Source organism: Triturus cristatus, chromosome 6 (genome assembly GCF_964204655.1).
Source record: "Triturus cristatus chromosome 6, aTriCri1.1, whole genome shotgun sequence".
Taxonomy (NCBI): Eukaryota; Metazoa; Chordata; class Amphibia; order Caudata; family Salamandridae; genus Triturus; species Triturus cristatus.
Window position 1 is genome coordinate 991,998,119 of NC_140589.1, and position 22,249 is coordinate 992,020,367.

Here is a 22,249-nt window from a genome sequence, read left to right on the forward strand (position 1 = left end):
GAGGGCCGTACCGCACATTGATTGATAAGGCCTCGTATGAGCTATTGGCGGCATCCTCAAATGTGGGGCTGAGGCTTTTGTGGTATATCACTGCCAGGCCGTCACCTTTCCTTAGTGGGCGGTCAAGGCTGAAGCTAAGAAAGTCAGGAGGAGAGGCCTTGTTCATATTGGATCCGGACGCATTGTCTGTCCAGCATTCGGTGATAAAGGCCATCGTAACGTCCTGGTCCTCAATCAGGAGGGAGCATTCTTGGCTATGCTTCACTAAAGATCGAGCATTTACCAAAAGGCATTTGAAATTAGAGGCCATCTTAGGTAAATCTGCTCTCACGCTGCCTTGGGTAGGAGTTTTAATAGGAGCAGCCAGAATTAACGGAAGTGAGCCCGAGCAGCATTCACATTGTGCGGGCAGGGAGTTCGGTGAGATATTGGGGGAGAATCTGGGGCAGGAAGGTTTAAGTTTCAGTAGAGCATCCCTGGAGTAAGGTCGAAGGTCTGGTACGGGAAAGGCAGGGTTCCTAGCCCTGAGCCCGTCACGAGCGCGGATGGGCGCAGACGGGCTTGCCTTGGGCGCGCCTTGAGCTCCCCGGCGGCACGCCTGCTGCACGCGTCCGCTGCGCGGTCGCGTCAGGGCGTGACTAAATAGCATCTGGCGACTAGAGTGCTGACCCAGCAATGGCCGCCCCTCACCGGGTCCGTTAGCGAGCCAATGGCAGGCGAACCCGGTTTCAGCTGCAGGCCCCAGGGGTCGGACTAGCGGCGAGAGATAGGGTAAGTACTTTAAAATGAGGCTTGTTTCTTTTAAAATGAGGCTTAATTAAAATGAAGCAAGGTGTCCTGTGCAAATAGCAAGAGTAAAATGGCCAACAGTAAGCAAAATACCGTATAACTTCACCACTCACAGCACAGCGTAACGGTCACACACGCTCCTGGAGGGTATTGAACACAACCCTCCAGGCAAACACTGCTGCGCGGTCGCGTCAGGGCGTGACTAAATAGCATCCGGTGACTAGAGTGCTGACCCAGCAATGGCTGCCGCTCACCGGGTCCGTTAGGGAGCCAATGGCAGGCGAACGCGGTTTCAGCTGCAGGCCCCAGGGGTCGGACTAGCGGCAAGAGATAGGGTAAGTACTTTAAAATGAGGCTTGTTTCTTTTCAAATGAGGCTTAATTAAAATGAAGCAAGGTGTCCTATGCAAATAGTAAGAGTAAAATGGCCAACAGTAAGCAAAATACCGTATAACTTCACCACTCACAGCACAGCGTGAACCCAAAAGCTAAAGTAAAACAGTTAAAAAAACATAATCACCCTTTAATGGCCATTCTGTTTTCATTTTAAAATATGACTGATTATGCTTCAAAACACATAATCCCAAACCCTTCTAAAGTGCTGCAGATCTAGTGTGACATCCCCTCAACACAAAATACAATTAATACTAGAGTTTCCGTGTTGAAAAACCTTTCCACCTGTCTCCAATTCATTACTAAACATATTAGATGCACCTAAGTCTCAAATGTCCCCTAAATCCTTAAATCCAAACTTTAAGTCCCTATCAAACATATTCAGTGTTTACATTTTGCTACGTTGCTATATTATCTCTTTCTCATTCATCTATATTAAATTCAAATATATCATATCTGCCAATTACTCTCATCCTGCAATGTTTTTTTTTCAACTCATTATACTCATTATTTTAATTTTCTAAAGTTCCATGAGCCCCTTGATCTTTTCCGTCATAAGCCAGGTGTTGAGTCATCCTCACTGCTTTAGTCCATTGATTAGTCTTGCCCTACTCTTCGTTTTTCCAGGAGAAAATCAATTTATGATCATGCTTTTCGGTAAAAATTACTATAGCCCTGCAGCCTGCCATAGAGAGTTTTAGCTGCTGTAGGCAAGGGCCTATAACAAAGGACCAGGGCTTTAATAGCAGACGTAGAGCTATGACAAATCACACAGACTAGCACAACAGAAACTGAAAAACATCAAACAGGGACAGAAAGAGACTGTAGTAATTCCCTGATACTCGAATACTCGTAGGCGCCAATTAACCACTTTTCTCCATTTGGCAGAGCCGAGGGAAAAAATGGAGCGGAAGAGAATTTCCCTCACTTCTTACATGGCTCCAGTGTCACTATGGGATGAGAGAGATGGGAAGGCTCACTGTGGGCCTCATTCATGGATTTTTTTGCCGTAGGGCAGCACAGCTGGCCTTGCTGCTGTACTGCCCTACAGCAGGGGAAAAGGACAGGAATGTGCCATATCTAGATACAACGCATTCCTGTCCTTTTCCCCTGCGTCAGCAAACAATGCACTGCCATGTGCCAATGTAGGCACATTTGTACGATGGTGCAAGGGAGCCTGCGTTGTAGGGATGATTATGTTTGTGCTGGAAGGGAAATTGGTGCAGATTGGGGTGTACAAAATCTCCCTACTTCCACGGATAGAGTAATTTCACAGTTACACGCACATACACTCATCATACACTTGGGCTCATTTTACTAACATACGCTCAAATACTCTACCAACACTGAATCTGTGGAAAGAAAAACTCCTAAACACCCTGCATCTACACTGAGGTCGACAAGACCTAATTGTGACTGTCCTGAGTCATGATCTAAACAATCTATACAACAATAATCAAAATAGAGTACTCAATAATTGACAAGAAATAACCACCAACACTGTATTTAAAATTATGGTACTTTATCTAAAATTAGTCAAAGAAAAATCAATCAAAGTAAATCATTATTCTCATAATTACCTATTCTAGCTAAATGTCAGAATGGGTCAGGACAGGTCTCTCAGTAGAAGTCTCCCGAGTCGCCGTCCTCACAGCATAGATCCTCACCAACGCAGGTTTGGGAAGAAGTGGCAAAGTGGCAAAAACCCTCTCTAGGCTAACAATATTTATAATGAATTAAACAATAGAAGGCAACATAAAATGTTTTCGATATCCGCTGAACCGCTGAGCAAAGCGAGCAGGAAAGGATGTAGCATCGCTACATTTGGAAAATCTCCGCTCAGAAAAATCACAAAAATAAAAAGACGGAACACGGAACTAGAATTTGAAAAAGTATCTTTTCATGTTCACATTTCCTCGGAACCAGCATTATGATCTCAGAGTTCATTCATTATGGCTCCTTTGTCCTCCAAGGTTGCTCAGATGTATTAGGATATTCGCCCAGAACTGCTGTCCTCACGGAAAACTTTAACCAGGCGAAGACTGTGGTCAGATGACTCTCGACCATGTTCAGCAAGGCCTTCTCATCACAAATCATTCACTCGAGGCCAGGCTGCAAACGGCAGCCATTTTATACTAGGCCAAAACGTACCATCTTAATTAAAAGAGACAAAAACAACGTTACCACAGCATAGTGATTAAACAGTGTTAACCCCACTAATACCCTTATGTGTATGTAATTATCTAGCCTTTGCAAAACAAGAAAAGCATTAGTACATGACATTTAAAAAGCGTTTTCGTGCTTTAAAATAAACAGCACTCAGCAACATTTATTAATAAAACATGCACATTATTAATAAACGACACAAATGCTTCCCCACGTATAGTTTTCTCTTGTTATTTCTTGTTGGTTAATTAGAACACTTACACAAAACAAATAATTAGTAATTATGAATTAATAATTTTAATTTCTTTCGACAATAGACAAACCAGAGCTTTAAAAACCCAATAGATTTTCAACAGAAAACTCTGCTCCAGCAATCCCCCCTTTGGTGATATTATCACCAAATAAACAACCCAAAAAAAAAAATTAGTAAAATTTAAGTCCCAATTTTTAGGAGAAACTGGAAATGTCTTTTTCTTTTTCACAACACTAGACACCAGACTCCCTTTCATCATCCCTCTTTGTCTCCAAATAAACACTCTCCTTCAATTCTTCTAATTCTATTTCTTGTGGATCTCTTTTTCTTTTATTTCTCCTTTCAATATTTCTTTTAATTAATTTCTTTTTCCCTCCCCTGTTCTTACAACACAAACACACCAATCTTAGTATCAATAAAGCAACAATTATACAAGTCAAAGGAAACAATATCTTACCTATAATAGTACTACCTATTTTTGCAATAAAATTCTTAACAGCAACTATTTTATTAGCTATTTTAGTCCAAATACTCTCAGCTTCCAGTGGTACTAATTCTTCATGCAAATCAGTAATATTTTTGATATAGACCTTCAGGTCTTTGCCATCGTCTGGAATGTAAGTGCAACAATGTTGAACTTTCAATATTCCACAGACCCCACCCTCCTTGGCCAATAAAATATCAAGGGCAAGTCGATTTTGCATAGACATGGCACGTACGGCAATCAATTCCATATTCACCAAAACAAACCCTCCAGCGGTATTTGTCGATAAGCGATCCACCACTGTTGACAGTTTCCGAATTCCATATGCATTCAAAGAAATTCCCACTGCTGGAATTAAAGCTCCAAAAATGTCACCCACTATTTCTGACCAAGTTTCTCTCTTAAAACGTGTTAGTAAATTAATATGTTCTACATCTTCTATTCTATCTATATGAAAAATCTTTGGAAAGACCAGGCCCACATAACACGTGCCATACCAATGGCCAGGCAACTTGTAATAAGCCTTGTTCCCACAAACATAATACACTCCTGGGAAAACTGGATCCTCTCCTCCTCTAAAACCCCATCCTGTCGCAATGAAGTATGTATCATGACACTCACTAGTCCCAACAAAGTATGTATCATATTGGGATTTCTTTCTTGTAATGCACAGCTTACCCTTCTGTGGTGCATCTAAAGCTTAAGTTGGACTAGCTCCATTTCTCAATTCTTTTCCCATCTCAATGTCCCAAATTGTCTCACTCACTTTGTATTTCCCTGCCTTTTCATGCATGCTCAATCTCCTTTCCTCCACCATGTTTAGGAAAGCTTTCTCCTCTTCTTTCAAACTGCAAGTTAAATTATTCTTAAAAATGTAATCTAATGTTAATTCTTCTTTTTCAATAAAAATCTCACCAAAAATGTTAGCTTCTTTAGCTGGATTCAGCTTTTCATTCATAGGCAATTGCCCAAAAATACTATCTTTGTTAGACATCTTATAATCTATTTTCCCTAGCAAATAAAAAACACTACTTAACACACTACAAGAAATTCCATACGTAGCTGGTAAATGGTGATAAGTAACACCCTCTGAAACGGATACAGGTAATTGCATACAAACGTAGCAATCCCTCACTTCCATTGTCTTCACATATTCGTACAACAACTTTGAAAAAACATTGCTAGAAAAATCATTAATTGACCTATCTTTATGCATGAAAGTATTACTAATTCTAGTTGGAACTACTTTTTGTGAACTTTTCTCTACATTAGTCTCATTCTCAGTATGTATTCCAAATGTACCTATTGTAACTCTAAATGTAACTAATAAAGCTAAAACACCCCATAGTAGCATTATTAATCCAGTACAGCAACAGCACATTCTACACCATCTTTTCAAGAAGGCACATCTACTTTGATTATTCTCTATGTTAGCCAATTTACTACTTTGACCGTGTCTTTTGACTTAGCCTCTACTACTCCACTACTGTATTACTCTTTATTTCTGGATTACTTCAAACAGCTGAATTTCAGACTTTTCTCCTTTTCACTTTTCTCCAAGTGATTTCTTCAGTTCACTCAATTTGGATATTCATCACTTTTCACTCCTTCTTCTTCAGCAACATCAAATTGTATCAGATCATCAACAACATCCTGTGCATCCGACTCTTCTCCAATGTCAGTCAGGATAACTTATAAGATTCCAACAGATTTTTCCTTTTCCTCAACCACTTTTCTCAAGATCCCCTCCGGATTGTCTCGATTCACTGTTTCTTCTTCATCTCCTCCTTCAGACAGTGCCACATAAGACCATTCCGGTGATCTGTACTTTTGGTTGGGTTTTCTAATTCTCTTTATCTCCTCAGGTTCTCTTGACTCCTTTTGTTCCTTTCTTTTTACTTCATTTTGACTCGACACCTCATTCACTTGTTCAGCTTTCGATGTATTTGCTCTTATCAGTCTATATCTCAGCCTCTTCACTCTGTTGTTAGGCCAAAAATCTCCTCTTACAACCTTTTTCGGTCTTGTTTCTGTATTATTTATTTCTCCAATCCAAGTTCTCTTTCTCAGAACTCGACCTTCTGATTTTTCATTCTCACTTTCATCCGATTCTGTTTCAAATGCCTCTTGTTCTTCAGCAGTTTTCTTTCGCTCCACAGTCTTTTTCACCACTGTTTGAGACTTCCCTACTTCTTTCCCTCCTCGAGTCTCCGACACGCAATCTTCTTTCTGTCTACTTGTCCCTTCACCTAGCTTATCAGGAATGTTCCCTACACCTCCTCGGGGGTCTTCCGCAATCTGTCCCTCTCTATCTTCTTCTGACCCTACTTCTTCAGGTATAATCTCAAGTGGTTCTTCAATCTCCTCCTCTTCTGATTCAGGAGTAATTTCTGTGGAACTGCTCTTTTCTTTTCTTTTTCCTCCACTGCTTTTTGGAACTTCAGGCTCTCTTACAGAATCTGATCTCCCTTCTGAGACTCTCAATGGTTCTCTTGAAGTTTTTTCTGTTTCTTTTCCTGAACTTTGATTTTTTTCTCACTGGTTCTGGGTCTTCATAATCACTGGAATCTGATTCTTCAAAATACTCCTTGCCAGTCCCATCCTTTGGGTTTGGAACTCTCAGAGTATGCCTCGCATGTACCCAGTTTTTCACACCAGCACACTTCACTGCAGTTGTCGTAGTCAAAATAACTTGTCTTGGTCTTCCCCACCTTGGAACCAAGCAATTTCTTCTTCTGTGTACTTTAATCCTCACCCAGTCCCCTGGACTCAGATCATGAGCTTGCTTCTTCTCAAGTGTGGTAGCTTCTTCTCCAACCTGGTGAAACACAGAATGAACTGCGTCAGCCAGGCCTTTACAGTAATCCAAAATCATGTCATCAGTTATTGTCATCAACTTATTGACAGGCACATATGCATGTCGCATTGCGCGTCCCATCAAGATTTCGTGCGGACTTAACCCAGTAGTTCTATCTGGAGTAGATCTAATAGTCATTAGCACTAGAGGCAAGACATCAGGCCATTTCATTCCAGTGGCTAAACACATCTTACCAATCCTGTTCTTGATTGTGCCATTTATCTGCTCTACCACACCAGAAGCCTCTGGCCTGTATGCACAATGTAGCTTTTGCTGTATGCCCAATGCTTCACAAATCAAACTAATGAGTTCATTATAGAAGTGTCCACCTCTATCAGACTCAATCGTTACTGGAAACCCGTACCTAGGAATCAACTCTCTTAACATTAACTTTGCCACTGTTATTCCATCATTTCTCCTAGTCGGATAGGCCTCCACCCATCTTGAAAACAAACAGACTACCACTAGAACATACCTCAGTCTGTTCACTTGGGGCATTTCAATGAAATCTACCTGCATTCTCGTGAAAGGACCACCTTCTCTACCTATCGTTCCCAGACTCACCGCTGTCTTTTTCCCAGTGTTAAATTGCTGGCAAATCAAACATCTTTGACAGATGCTCTCTGCAATTGTCCTGAACTTTGCATTGTACCAAGTCTGTTTAAAAGACCTGATCATCGCATCCCTTCCCAAATGTCCCTGGCCATGATACATCCTTGCCATTGTCGACAGCATGGAATTAGGCATGACTGGTCTGCCATCTCTATAGACCCAAACATGGTCTGTTTCTCTTGGGGCACAACCTGCCTTGATCCAGTCTTTCTTTTCTTCCCTTCCTGCCTCATCCTGCAACTGTTTCACTTCATCCCACGTTTCTAGGACATTAGTAAACATCACAGAACAAAAAGACATTTCTCCTTCTCGTTCCCTATTAATTGAGTGATTGTTCTTAGCACAATATTGTGCAATGTCGTTAGCAAATCTGTTGCCAACAGTCACAAAATCATCTCCTTGTCCATGAGCAGCACATTTCACAACTGCTAATTCTTTAGGCAGCTGTATCGCCTCAAGCAATTTCCCAATCACTTCAGCATTCTTTATTGGAGTCCCACTCGACGTCAAGAAACCTCTCTGTAGCCAAAGTTGGCCAAAATCATGCACAACTCCAAATCCATACTGACTATCAGTCATCACAGTCACTCTCAGATCTTTCCCAATTTCACAAGCTTTCGTCAATGCCACCAATTCTGCAACTTGTGCAGATTTCACTCCTTTCAATGATGATGCTTCCATCACTTCTGAAACCTTGCACACTGCATATGCTGCACTCAGCACACCCTCATCATTCCTCAGGCATGATCCATCTACAGACAGCACATGATCACTCTCAAGTAAGGGAAGATCCCTTATGTCTGGTCTCGGTTTTGTACAGTAATCCAGCACATCCAAACAATTGTGGTCATCTTCTGTCTTCACACCCACATTTTCAAGATCCGGCAACAATGTCGCTGGATTCACATTCACACATCTCTCCAAAGTCACATTTGATGCTCCCAAAATGACTTTCTCATATTTAGTCAGGCGACTATGTGACATGTACTGAGTTCTGCTTCTTGTCAAAAGAATTGCCACATTATGAGGTACGAATACCCTTACAGGATATCCCATTATGATTCCCTCACTCTGTTCCAGACTTCTACATGTTGCAGCCACAGATTTTAGACAACCTGGTAAACCCACAGCTACAGGGTCAAGTGTCGATGAGAAGTACGCAATAGGCCTTCTCAGTAATCCATGCTTCTGGATTAACACTGAAAGTGCACATCCATTTCTCTCACTGCAGTACAATTCAAACTCTTTCTCATAGTCTGGCATACCCAAAGCAGGGGCTTCACACATTCTGCTCTTTAGCTCCTCAAATGCTGCCATTTGTTCTCCATCTAGTTCCAATGGATCTGTCATCTCACTTTTTGTCAGCTTAATCAGTGGCTTTGCTATCAACGAGAAATTAATTATCCACAGACGACAATAACCCACCATTCCCAGGAACATTCTCACTTCTCTCTGGGTCTTTGGGGCTTTCATTTCTCTGATAATTTTGATCCTGTCATCAGTCACTTTTCTCAGACCTTTTTCAATATTGTGTCCAAGATAATGCACCTCTTTTTTGCAAAATTGCAATTTAGCTGGAGATACCTTTAACCCTCCATCTGCCAGATGATTCAGTAAAGCTATGGTATCTACTTCACAAGCTTCACGTGTCTTTGATGCCACAAGTAAGTCATCAATATATTGCACTAATACTGAGTTTTCAGGCATGATCAAACTCTCCAATGACTTTTTCAATAACTGATTGAATATCGAAGGACTCTCCGTATACCCCTGTGGGATACGACACCATGCTAAAATACGCTGGCCAAACCTAAATGCAAAAATCGGCTGGCTGTCATGATGCAATGGAATTGAAAAGAAAGCATGACACAAATCAATCACTGTGTACCACTCAGCATCATGTGGAATCTGATACAAAATCACTGACGGATTTGGCACAATAGGACAACATGCCACCACAATTTGATTAACTTTTCTCAAATCCTGTACAATCCTGAACTTCCCATTAGGTTTCTTTAGCCCCATTATCGGTGAGTTACACGGGCTACTCAATAATTCTCTCAAAACTCCTTGCTGAATCATTTTCTCAATTATAGGAGTTATTCCTTCAATTATTTCTGGTGTCATTTTGTACTGAGGAATATTAGGATAAGTAATTCCCTCTTTCACTGAAATTTTCACAGGATCTACATTATTCATCAATCCCACATCCTCTCCAGTAAAATCCCAAACTGTCCTTTTCACTGTGTCTCTCAGCTCTTGAGGCAAATCCTCCGGATCAAACACAGCATATGCACCAATTAACTCACTCTCTCTATTTTCTAGAGTCACTCGGTACAAAACATCCTCATCTGGTGTTTCAAAAGCTATTCCATCCGGTGTACAAAAAATTGTACAATTCATCTTACAAAGTAGATCCCTACCTAACAGGTTCACTGGACTAGTGTCACAGACAATAAATCTGTGCATGTCTGAAATTTTCCCTATTTGTACTCTTACTGGTTCAGTAAGACGTGTCTTGATTTGTGTATTGGCTACACCAACTACTTGGATTGCTTCATCCGAGAGAGGAAGATTTTTAATATCTGTTGACCTGACAGTTGATCTTGTTGCACCTGTGTCTACTAAAAAAGTAACACCTTCTTCATTTATTTTTCCATCCACAAATGGTCCTGCCTGGTCTATTTCTAGAGTTGCACCAAGTATGCACTCTTCCTCCTCTCTTCGGCACCGTCAATAATCACCTTCAGACTCACTCCCTTCATTTTTTAACAAGTACTGCTGTACCTGGTTAGAACGCCTTGGTTTGTTTACCTGCTCATCATTGTAGAATCCCGAATCCTTATTATACTTTTGTGATCCTCTATTCTGCGGCAAGGGCGGTTTTGGCTCTTGACTCTGCTGTTTCACAACAGAAGATTGTTGCTGCTCTCGATTATTCCCTTCGTTCTGCACCTGTTGATTTAAGGATTTACTCTCATTATTCGCTAATGGTGGATTGGTACATTCAGATCTCCAATGTCCCAGTTGGCCACAGTTGTGACACGGGAACTTCTTTTTGGCTTCCTCAAGATTCCCCTTTCCTTTCCCTGCATATCTGGGTCTATTCCCTGGATTATTTCCTGCATTATTCGCCTGTTCCACCAATTGTGCTTCCTGTCTTTCCGCAACTTTCACTTGTGCCCACATTGCTTTCTCTTTCAGCTTTCTCTGTTTTGCTTCAATTTCATCACTGAAGTATTTTGCATGTCTCAAAATCTCATCTATTTTCTTACTCTGCCAGTCCACTGTATGCTCACGAATTTTCTCACTAATCTCAGGTCTCAGGCCATATACAAATCTGTATACAAAATGACTCAAATCCTTGTCACCCAGGTGTTCATCCCCACTGAATTGTTTAAAAGCCAGTATCAGCCTCTCATAAAAAGCATGAACCGATTCTTTTGGTTCCTGATGTGTTCGATCTATTTTAACCCAGTCTGTCTCTTTTGGAGGTACTTTATTTTTCAGGTATACGATCACCTGCTCATACTTTCTCATTACCTCTGGATCTGGTGCTCCTGTTCTCTGATCTCTTGGATATTCCTCAGTAGGCCAACTTACAACTATTTTACACTCAGCCCACAAGTCTGCTGGAACAATTATATCAAACAGACTATTCAGGTCAATCCACAGCACTTTTGACAATTTCACAAACCTGTCTACCTGCCTATAACACTCGACGGGCTTTTCTCTCAGTCGAGGGAAATCATTCGTAAATGATAAAATATCCTGTCTGGTCCATGGAACATGTACATATCCTCCTCCAGGTATTTCTCTCATAGGATAAGCCTCCTCAGTTTTCTCTTTTTCTCTCACAGGAAATGCTAAATAAGTCCTATTTCCTGATTCTTCTCTTTTCTTGTACCACCTATCCTTCCACTTCTCAACATCACCCCATTTTCGCAATAAAGCGATCATCTCTTTAATCTGTCCTGTTCTACCAGCACCATTCAGATTTTCAATGTCTTTATCTGTGAAATCCATTCTGTAAGACTTCTGCAAAGCTTTCACTTTATCAATGTCAACTCCATGCTCATTCGCTATTGCTCTTAATCTGTCATGTGTATTTTTAGCTCTCCAGGTGATATTTTTACACATAAATAACAATTCACCATCATGATGATTTTTTAGAATTTCTGTAGGAACTGTCCCTGCAACAAGCTCTTCTAATTCTACACGTAACCTAGCCACATCAATTGCCTGTGAATCTTTATCTCTCTTTTGAAGAACTTTCATCCATTCATTCAAATCCTCAGCTGTTATTTCAGTAGATTTTCTCACTGGAACCACTTTCTTCTGCGGTTCTAAAATCGGCATCCCTGAACAACTAGCTTCACCAGCATTCAATCCTGAATTAGACTGTATCTCTAATCCTTCACTACATGTCTCATGTCTGGATTTTTCTGTCCTTTTTCCTGAATCTCCTGAAGGACCAGCCAAACTTGTCAATCTATTCCCAACATATGGAATCACCAAACCATTCTCACCTGTCCTTTGCTTATCAAAAACAGGCATAATCGGACCTATGGTTACGGGCACCGTAACAGCGTCTAGATTCTTCGTCAGCTCTTTAATCTTTTCAGTCAACTCCGATGTAGTTCTGGCTAATTCTCTCCACTGCTTCTATTCTCTCTTTCCCTGAAAGGATTACCACTTCTTAACTCAGGTGTCACATTTTCTGTCTCAATGATACGCAATGTATCTCTTATCGGAGAAACAACTGGTGTGCTCTCTTCTGGTTCTGGTCTATATGGAGGTGGTCTTTTGTAAATCATGTCATTCAAGACTTCATCCTCATACTCATTAACTCCATATCTTCTCACTTCCGCCTCTGTACCCTTCTCTTCAATTGTTCTCATAGGGTATAATCCCTCTGACATACTAGCATCTCGCCATCTCTTCATTCGATCATGATGAGTTTCACGATCATGTCTCCTCCCAAACATGTACCTATAATTTCCCCCAGACCTCTGTTTTTCTCGCTCATGTACTTCCTCTTCCCATTCCACTAAAGCCTCAAACTGTGTCGGCCTTGGTCTTGGGTCAAGACATAACATCTTTTCCCGCAAATTTTTCAACACGGCCAAATTAAATGAACCATGTTCTGGAAATGCTAGAACACCATCTTCCTTTGTATACCTAACCCAATTCTCCAACCATATACAGGTATGATACCCATATCTCGCAGCCATGAAGGATGCAGGCGTTTTCGATGGAGGTAACAATTCACCTTCTCTCGTTTTAACATCTTTATCCTTGTCAAACCAATTTTTAATCTTTCTGAACAAAGATTTTTTCTTTTTCTCTTCTTGGTAATACATTTTAGCTTTTACCAAACTTTTCTAATCCCTTTCGTAATACAACTGAATAGTACGATGTTTTATCCAATAACAGCGCAACTCACACTAACGCACCAATCCTGGAGCGTCTACGTCACAAGAATACAAGGTGACTCTTTCCAATCCTTGCGCGGCTCACACCAACGCACCAATCTCAGCGCGAGCACTGTTCTGATCTAATATCCAATCAGAGCGCGGTCTGTTTGACGTCAGCAGTCGCTGCAGTCTCTCCTGCTCCTGTCTCCTGTCAGTCGTCTACCCCTCCGTTACAAAACTTCTCAGTAGACTTCGTGTCAGATTCTACAAAATCTATTAGTTACAACATATAAACATCTCCATTGTCTGCTTCGCTAACCAAAGAATAGTAAAGAAAATCTATTTCACAAGAATCCCGTTGACACAATAGCATGCATTCATTAACTGTTTCCTCTAGGACTGCTCCAAAGAGTATTACAATTAACTAAATATTTGAGCATTCACGCACATTCATACAAGAAAATGTAGTACATACACACAGAATCCTGCTTTTCCCGAGAACAGCGAACAATCTGCCCCACTACAGAATTGTAACATACGTTAACCAAGCAGTGTTTACCTCTGCCCAGTCCTTCAAACAAGCTCAGAGAATACCTATTACTCCTCCCTCCCGCGATAAGCTTTAACGGTGAACCTTACGGATCCCTGGGACTTAAGACCAGAGTTTCACAGATAACCTTCGCTACCATACACACTCCTTTTATACCAGAAATATTTCTAATAGTAACACACAACGATGTCACTATTTCCGAACACAGACAATGTGACGCGCAACTTCAATTGTCACACGTTTTTCTCCTGCATACATACAGGACCAACAATCCCGTCTTTCCCGAGAGCAGCATATACTTCCCTCTGCCCTACTACGGAACTGCTACCAGCTCCCAAATTCCAGAAGCACTACATAAAACTCAACATGACAACTTCAACATTTAGTATTAGTACATATACCAACATTAATCAATAAATCAAAAGCCAATGTACAAGCAATCTAATCAGATCAAGACAATCATCAATAACCATCAAATTCTGCTACCAGGAAATTGGTGCAGATTGGGGTGTACAAAATCTCCCTACTTCCACGGATAGAGTAATTTCACAGTTACACGCACATACACTCATCATACACTTGGGCCCATTTTACTAACATACGCTCAAATAGTCTACCAACACTGAATCTGTGGAAAGAAAAACTCCTAAACACCCTGCATCTACACTGAGGTCGACAAGACCTAATTGTGACTGTCCTGAGTCATGATCTAAACAATCTATACAACAATAATCAAAATAGAGTACTCAATAATTGACAAGAAATAACCACCAACACTGTATTTAAAATTATGGTACTTTATCTAAAATTAGTCAAAGAAAAATCAATCAAAGTAAATCATTATTCTCATAATTACCTATTCTAGCTAAATGTCAGAATGGGTCAGGGCAGGTCTCACAGTAGAAGTCTCCCGAGTCGCCGTCCTCACAGCATAGATCCTCACCAACGCAGGTTTGGGAAGAAGTGGCAAAGTGGCAAAAACCCTCTCTAGGCTAACAATATTTATAATGAATTAAACAATAGAAGACAACATAAAATGTTTTCGATATCCGCTGAACCGCTGAGCAAAGCGAGCAGGAAAGGATGTAGCATCGCTACATTTGGAAAATCTCCGCTCAGAAAAATCACAAAAATAAAAAGACGGAACACGGAACTAGAATTTGAAAAAGTATCTTTTCATGTTCACATTTCCTCGGAACCAGCATTATGATCTCAGAGTTCATTCATTATGGCTCCTTTGTCCTCCAAGGTTGCTCAGATGTATTAGGATATTCGCCCAGAACTGCTGTCCTCACGGAAAACTTTAACCAGGCGAAGACTGTGGTCAGATGACTCTCGACCATGTTCAGCAAGGCCTTCTCATCACAAATCATTCACTCGAGGCCAGGCTGCAAACGGCAGCCATTTTATACTAGGCCAAAACGTACCATCTTAATTAAGAGAGACAAAAACAACGTTACCACAGCATAGTGATTAAACAGTGTTAACCCCACTAATACCCTTATGTGTATGTAATTATCTAGCCTTTGCAACACAAGAAAAGCATTAGTACATGACATTTAAAAAGCGTTTTCGTGCTTTAAAATAAACAGCACTCAGCAACATTTATTAATAAAACATGCACATTATTAATAAACGACACAAATGCTTCCCCACGTATAGTTTTCTCTTGTTATTTCTTGTTGGTTAATTAGAACACTTACATAAAACAAATAATTAGTAATTATGAATTAATAATTTTAATTTCTTTCGACAATAGACAAACCAGAGCTTTAAAAACCCAATAGATTTTCAACAGAAAACTCAACCTGCTTGCACAAAAACATTCACAAGAGGCTTTTTTCTCTTTTTATGTGTGCTGCAGAACCCAGGGAGAGAAAACAACAAGAGCAGCCGTGAACGAAAGTGAAAGTGCCAGGATGTCGAGCCTGAAAGGAGACAACTCTTTTCAAGCACTCGTGCTTGTGCTGGCATCCACCTTGTGGGAGCGAGCAGTGGCGCGCGGGCCATCTGTTATCAATTAGTGCACACGCCGCTGCTCACTCCCGCAAGGTGGATGCCATCACAAGCACGAGTGCTTGAAAAGAGCTGACCAATTTCTAAAGGTCATCTCCTAGGGCAGCACATGCCTAGGCGAGACCTAAAAAGGAAGAACAAGGAGAAATAAAGATTTCTCCTCTTTGTACCTCCTTTACGCCTCTCCTGGGGACGGGGACATTTTTGGCGATGCCTCAGACTTTCGATTTCTCGTAAATCTGGGGCAGCGTCAAAAAGCCATGGATGTTGCTGGGTATGCCCCCAGCAACACCCATGGAACACCCCTTTCACGCAGTTTTCTGCGTGAAAGGGGCACACATTTATAAGGCCATGAAAAGCCATGTAACATGGCTTTACGTGGCATTATAAATATGGCACATTAGGCCACGGAATATCCAAAAAGTGACGTTCAGGTGGCGCAAAATTGCCGTTAGTGTGTCATAAATGAGGCCCTGTGTGTCTTCACCCACAGCCTCTCTCTTTCCCTTGGAATTCACAAATCTTGGAAAGTCAGCCGCGAATCAGAGGTGGAAATGGGGGCTTTGCAATGTTGACAGCAGCGGGCCTATGCCAAAATGTATAGTCTGCTGCTACTCCATTGTCTTCAATAGATCTCTCGACATTGCAGTGTTGCAGATGTATACATTTCCAAACATGGCACAGCTCGAGGTAGTTATGACATATTTTTTAGTACATTGCATAATTTTGAATATTGGGTAGTTTAACCAGGTCCTTATGAGCATTGATAAGGATCAAAGGGAGGATTCTTGAAAACCTCGTTTTTGAGAGGGAAAGAGTGATTTTAGGTTGCATGATGTTTTCAGCAGTGTGAAAAGAGGAAACATGAAATAACGCACGCAGTTTTAGAAGTGTTGGCCAAGGATAATTTGCTAACATGCAGAGAGATCACTGGTTAATTCATGATTATGCTAAAATCAACAAAACTCAGAAGAAAAGTTTGTGGGCCTTACCATGAGCATGACATACATCTGCATATAGGGATAGCAAAAGGCTGCATGTGGATTACATATACACAGGGTTACCACATGACTATGTGCTAGCAAGGATGGAGTATGTCAGTTCTGAGATTTTGTTTTGCCACCTAGTGCATTGTAGTCTTGGTTCACTTCATTTGATTTATTTTAAATAACAGATGCTTATTATCACCTCCCAATGGCACTTATTTGATAGGTTAACTGTGAGTGGGACCAGCTGAGATTTGTTCCTCTCACTTTGCAGATAACCACAAATTCATTCATTCACTTAGTGCCAGAAACAGGAGAATTACTCTTTTTGGGTCTTTTACCATTGCAGCTTCAGGATTATAGGTGCCTCAAAAGAATGTTGCCCAGCCTTCATTGGCAAGAGACCACAAGTGAAATAAAAGCTACTTCTAATGACATTTTCTGAGGTTTGCTTTGTGGAATAGTGTTTTAATTCCTTTCCCTTGCCAGGGTGTTTTTTGCCTTTTGAATTGCATTTTTTGTTCCAGGAAATACAGCAGCTGTGAGATTCATTTCGGCTTGTTGTGCTTCATGTAGGAGTGCATTCCAAACTGGTATCGGTTCCCTGTGGAAATTACACTTTTTGGGCTTATAAAGGTTTTCAATTAGTCATCCAAACTAAAGAATGAAAAATATATTAAGTGCATTCAGTGAAAAAATTAATATTGATGGGAGAGTATGCATTCCTATTACAGTTAAGGCCTGGAAGATACTCAAATTATGTGTAATTTGCACAATTTTGGGAATTTTGCGTCACACCTAGTCTGAAACATTCCTAAAATTATGCCACATATTCATGGCACTTGTGTTTTTCTACCAAGTTTTTTAACATGAAATTCATCCTTGTGTCCATTTTCAGCACAAGGATGCATTTTGCTCTAAAATATAGTACTAAATGCTGAATTTAGATTTCCCATAATTTTCCTGAAATTTTGTGTAATTACGCAAAAGTATACCAATTTTCACACCCCAATTTAGAATAAATCATGTGGTACTTTAAAACCCATGAAGAAGCACAATGTTTCCTTAGTAAACCACTGATAATAACAATGATGTAATTATTTTTCTGCAAATCAAAATCCTTTCACAATACTTAACAGTGACATTTTACTCACTAACGAAGAGTGCCATTGGATTCTGCTTGAATTCATATTTTTTGAATGATTCTAGGCTGATATGTACCATGTTGGCTTATAGTTTTTCTCCCTGCCATTTAATGCAGGCTCTCACTCGGAGAGGCTCTCAAAATTTGGAGTATTGATTAAAGCCCTACAGAGCTTGTAATTAGTTTGCAAATAAAGAGGTACTTAACCCCTTGTTCGCTGAGTATTTCTCTACCCTAGTGCTTTAATATTTGGGATACTTCTTGCGTAAACCTTCATAACTTTTTTCTACATTAGGTATCCATGCCAAATTTGACAATTTATTCCTAACATCCTGTGGATTCTAAAGGTACCCAGTGTTTGTAGATTCCCTCTAGAGGAAACTGAGGTCACAAGTTAAGCTACTAACAACACAGTATTCTATAATCATCCCTTGCTTCAAAAACTAGCCTTGTCTCACTCTCAACCTGAGCTTTCAACAAATTCTTCAAACCAAGGGGCATATTTACAATGCCCTTATGGCATTTATGCACAACTGGAGCATTGGAGGTGCAGTGTGACGGCCAATATTTAGAAGACCATCCAAAGCCACTGTGCATGGCTTTTCATGGTCTTGTAAATATGGAGTAAGGCAATGCCTTACTCTGCATCTAAAGGGCATTCCATGGGTGTTGCAACAGGTGTTCCCACGTAACACTCATGGTTACTGACCCCAGATTTGTAACACAGCATAAATCTGGGGCAGCGCTAAAACTAACTCCATGGTGCAAGGGGGCCTGTGTTGGCATCTGACTACAGATTGTGCGCCATGCTGGCAGAAAGGACAGGAATGTTCCGTACCTTGTAGATATGGCACATTCCTGCCCTGTTCTTTTGATGTAGGGCAGTGCAGCTAGAAGGCTTGTAGCACGACCCTACTCCAAAATATTGTTAATATGCCCCCTAATATCTATAGCTAACCAACACTCTTCACTCCTCGAGGATAGCAGCCATTGAGGACTTGGGAGCCCAGTCTCCACTTCTATTTTGCACGCAAGTGGAACTAGCTGCACTATGGGTGGAATGGTTCCCAACATCCCCTCTCTTTTTTGCATGGAAGCAGTTACCTACTGGGTAGTGGGAATGAATGTATTGTATGTAGTTTTTCCGTTATGGTGGTTCGGCCAAAGGCCAGCAAAGAGTTTACTTCAAAGCCAAGTAACAGCTACCCATTTCCAACCAATCGGGCCTCCCCCATAATCACATGGGAATGTAGAAACAATCCGGGAGGGGACATATCTATGCACAATATACCTAGACTGCCACGAGGTTCTAGAGAAGAGAGGGAATTACTGGTTAGCAAAGTGACTCATTGGCCCAGGAATGTTCACAAATGCCCCTCAATCTTCCGCTCAAACATAGTGGGGGCCACACGTCACAATACACCTGGAGTGGAGCTTGACTATATTGAAACTGTATTGTCATCACAGGTTTTGGGGGAAACATTTATTTCATCGGAGGGGAGGTCTGATTCCACAAGGGCTGATACCCATCAAGCTGCTCATGCAAATTCTGCAGGGTCTTCACATCAGGAGATGGCCAGAGAGGATTGACTTTGTACACCTGACCAAGATCATCCAACTCCCACTTCTTCCTTGACTCCCAATGATAAGTGAAATATTCTTTCATGGAGCATTGCTGGTCTTAAATCTAAAATTCCAGATCTGTTAGGGGCAAACTTTGATATTTGTCTATTCCAAGAATCCTGGTGTGTAGAGAGGTGTATAGGTCAAGCTATATGAATTTCTTATTGTGAAGCAATTTTGCAGAGGAGCGGGTTGGCCCACTGGTGGTTTGGTAACATGGGTCAAGAATATACTCAACTGTAGAATGAGGAGACTTCCCCTAAATTTACCAACATACTTTGCTTATCAATTTCTAAAGGTGATCAGCTCCTTTACATCTCTAAAGTCTATAAAGCACTAATGAGCAGAGCAAGGAATATAGTACCCCTACCACCCTTGAGGACTTTATTGAGTATCTATCCCGAAGGGGGCCTGTGATAGTTGCAGGTGACTTTAATGTCACTTTTGAACCAATTGACAATTCTGAGGCAGATATAACAGAGGAGGTAGACGCTGTATGGGTTGTCCCACAATTGAACCTCGCACCATTTAGAAGACGGTCTGCCCTATCCACCAAAACGTTGGGTCTAACAATGAATCTGGGCCTCAGAGCATAGAATGGAAGATCACCTTCAGACTTAGCAGGTGCTCATACCTTTAACAGGCCTCATCAACCAAGCAGAATTGATTGCATTCTGCTAGCATTTCAACTGTGGCTGCATATGGTGGAAGTGTTAGACCAGAGTCACAGGAATCATAATGCATTTAAACTAACACTAAAAGGGTATCTTTCACCTAATGGTGTAATCCATAAATCAAGGTTCTCAGGTGAACTCCACCTCTCAAATATTAAGAAGGCCTTAAAGTGTGCATACATATCTGGCCATCCTACCTTAATGGTGCAAATTTACAGCAAAGTGGCCGACACAATTGAGAATATGAGTAGCCTTAGTGAAAGATTGAACCTTTTACTTGAGTACCATGACGATCTGTTTAATCACCTGCTTGAGCTGTTATCTAGGGAATGTAGAAACTCAACCAAAAACAGCCCCCAGCATCCATGGTCTAATAGGCAGTGTTGACTCGCTAAGGCTGCTTTAATTAAGTCCATCAAAACCAATAATCTAGAGCAATTTTAATGGCTAGGAGAATTTATAAAAAAGGCCTGTCCAGGCTAGAACTGATTGCGAAAATGGGGTATGGAGAGATTTAGTGAAACGAGAATAAATAGGAGATAATAAGACATTCTGAAGCATACATTTCCATTGAAGCCGTCACGCGATATCTCAGGTCAAGTTCCATTTGAAGCCCCAGAAATACATTAAACATTTTGAGAGGCTTTACTCAAATAGTGGAAAGACTCTAGGTGAAATATCGAACCAGGAAATCAGAAAATCAAATGAAATAATATCTTTCCTTGCAATATCTCTCTTTACACTTTGTCGGCCTTAGCCCCAGGTAAGGCCAGAGGTCTTTACTCTATTCCTTACTCTGCTGCATAACCTCTCATATGGGGCCCATATCTTAATCTTAAGCAATTTGCACGGCGGGCCTCTCCCAAACTCTTGGCAATGTGCTGATATTGTCCCTATTTATAAGAAGGACATTCGGGAAGATCCCTTCAACTATAGGCCTATTAGTCTGATTGATGGATTACAAAAATGTGTTTTCCGTCAAATACTGGGAAAACTGACTTAATGGGTCACTGAAAATAATATCTTAACAGATTGGCAAGCAGGATATTGTCACAAGACAAGTACAATAGATAAAGCTTTCAGTTTATGCACACTATATCGGAAAACGGTAGCACTGGAGAAGGGCAATTTGTATGTGGTCTTTATCTATCTAGAAATCAGCTTTGATTTAAACCCCCGCCACAAGTTCTGGGGTGTTTTAGGCCATATGGGGGTCCCAGACAACATTCTATCGGTCTTAATAAGACTGCATGAGGATAGCTATGCCAGTGTCAGATATGGTCAAATGAGCAAGCTGTCCGATTCCTTTAGAACTGAGAAGAGAGTTTGTCACGGCTCTGTTCTGGCCCCAGTTCTTTTTATGCTATATATATAAATGATTTTGTAACATTTTCAGACTTCTCTGGCAACTATGCCCTGAGAATGGCTCCTTTTAAAATTCCAATGCTTCTGTTCACAGATGACATGCTCTTTCGTCCCAATACTCCTGCTTGTTTACAGGCCCACATGGATCCTTTTTAATCTTTTGCACAGAGAGGGGGCAAGAATTAAACGTCAGGAAAACCAAAGTTATGGCATTTAACCCTTATAAAACTGTCAATCAATACATCAATCATGGTTTTTATAGAACGACTACTCACCCGTGATGGTCTCAGGGTGCTGGGGCACGGGGGGAGGGGTGCTGCTGATCCATCTGGGCGCTGGGGTTTAGTCGAAGAGCCAGGTCTTGAGATCCTTCCTGAATTAGGTCAGTTAGTGGAGAGACAGAGCAGGGTGTTACAGGTCTTGGTGATGAGGTAGGAGAAGGATCTTACTCTGGTCCTGGTCATCCGGATTCGTGGGACAGTGACCAGGGCCATTTGGGTGAAGCGAAGGTATCTGGTGAGTATGTGGAATGAGAGGCGGTGGTTCAGATATTCTGGACCTGCCTCATTGAGGGCATTTTAGGTGTTTGTGAGGAGCTTGAAAGTGACTCTGTTGTTGACTGGGAGCCAGTGGAGTTCTCACAGGTGTTCAGGGATGTGGTTGTGGCAGGGGACATTCAGGACAAGTCTGGCTGCAACGTTTTGAACATTCTGTAGTTTCCGGAGGAGTTTCTGGGTAACGCCTATGTAGAGTGCATTGCCGTAGTCGAGTCTGCTGCTGATGAGTGTGTGGATGACCTCTTTCTGGATTCAGTGGGAATCCATCTGAAGGTCTTTCAAAGCATGCAAAGCATGTGGAAGCATGATGAGGATACGGCATTAATCTGGCTGTTCATTGTGAATGAGGAGTCCAGTATGATGC

General features: G+C 41.2%; 1 protein-coding gene across 1 annotated transcript in view; it reads left to right on the forward strand.

The window, feature by feature from the left end:
* The window catches only part of SLC24A3 (solute carrier family 24 member 3), a 1,192,172-nt gene that overhangs the window by 1,122,329 nt on the left and 47,594 nt on the right, over window positions 1–22,249 (forward strand). The window lies entirely within an intron of this gene.